We start from the raw sequence: 1,379 nt of genomic DNA, 5'->3' as shown, positions 1-1,379 counted from the left end.
TATTTGAGTTTTACCTGTGCATTAGATGAGTACTTATTGTATGCTTGTTTGTTTGTTTGTGATAGAGTACCCGGAGTGCGCCGCTTGTTACTTCGAATCGGTAGGTTTCCCGGATCATCAGCAAGGCAAGTAACACTTTGATCATACCTCCTACTACCCAGTTTTATTGCATTAGATCAATCCTCAAACACTGCATGATTAGGATCTAATTAAATTGTGGGATGGGAAGTAGTTGAGGTAGTACCTATTACCTGTTTATTATCAAACCTTTGGGAGTTACTTCTACGTTTTCTTATTCTGCCATGCTATGCTAGTAGACGTGGATTGGATGAGTGATATCCATGACAGATGTGAGTTTGTTAATTAATGGTTTATCTAAGGTGGCAACTTAAACACACATCTGGATGGATTGAGGCACCTGGGTATTCCAGGACTTGCCTGTTTTCTTTTGGACCGCCACCCAGGCTCAAAGGGATCATTAGACTATTTCATACTAGAAACTTCCGTGTGCAGCCACAAGCTATTATGGGCTCTAGCATAGTTGACTAAGTCGTGCGAACTCTTACAGTGGGAGACTAGCAGATGTAGGGGATGTAGGTGGTACGGTCTACCCGATCGTAAGGTGCTAGCGCTTCTGAAAGACTATGTCTCGGTCATCCGTTTCTCAAACACCTTGTAATGCGAGAAACGAAACGGAGGCGATCGAGTCTTATGGGGAAAAGTGCACAAACCTCTACAGAGTGTAATAAACTAATCATGGTTAGCCGTGTCCCCGGTTATGGACATCTTGAGTATCTAGTACCTGGATTTTCATGTGAATCTCAACATGTTACTCTAAATTAATTTGTTGGGTTTTGTTTAATGATGATGCTTAATTGGGATTGAGGATGCTGTCAACCATTCTCAATGTTTAACAACCACCATGATAGTAATTAAATTTATTCCTTTGAAGTAGGGAAAAATTGGCTTTACGCAAAACTGTAACCATAGAGCTTTCCAATAGCCAAATATGCATATAGTATAGCTGTTTCATTCCATTATTCTCTATGTGTTACCTTGCCAACATATTCCATGTGCTGACCCGTTTCGGGCTGCAACATTAATGTTGCAGGCTTTTCAGACGATGATTAAGGAGTTGTTAGGTCGTGGTTCTATACTCAGTGATGCCGTTGGAGTTGATGGACTCACTTATCTTCCAAGCCTTCCGCTGTTATCGTTATTAGATGGCCTTAAGCCATATTTATTGTATTTAGTTCTCTTTTGAGACGCTTGATGTAATAGGTGTGTGATTGATACTCTGTTATAAATCCTCCGAGTACTGTGTGGTGTCAGCATTACTGATCCAGGGATGACACCGGAGCACAGAGATCAGACTATTT

Source organism: Triticum aestivum, chromosome 1A (genome assembly GCF_018294505.1).
Source record: "Triticum aestivum cultivar Chinese Spring chromosome 1A, IWGSC CS RefSeq v2.1, whole genome shotgun sequence".
Taxonomy (NCBI): domain Eukaryota; kingdom Viridiplantae; phylum Streptophyta; class Magnoliopsida; order Poales; family Poaceae; genus Triticum; species Triticum aestivum.
The sequence above is the reverse complement of the archived record's forward strand: the minus strand, read 5'-3'. Positions refer to the sequence as shown.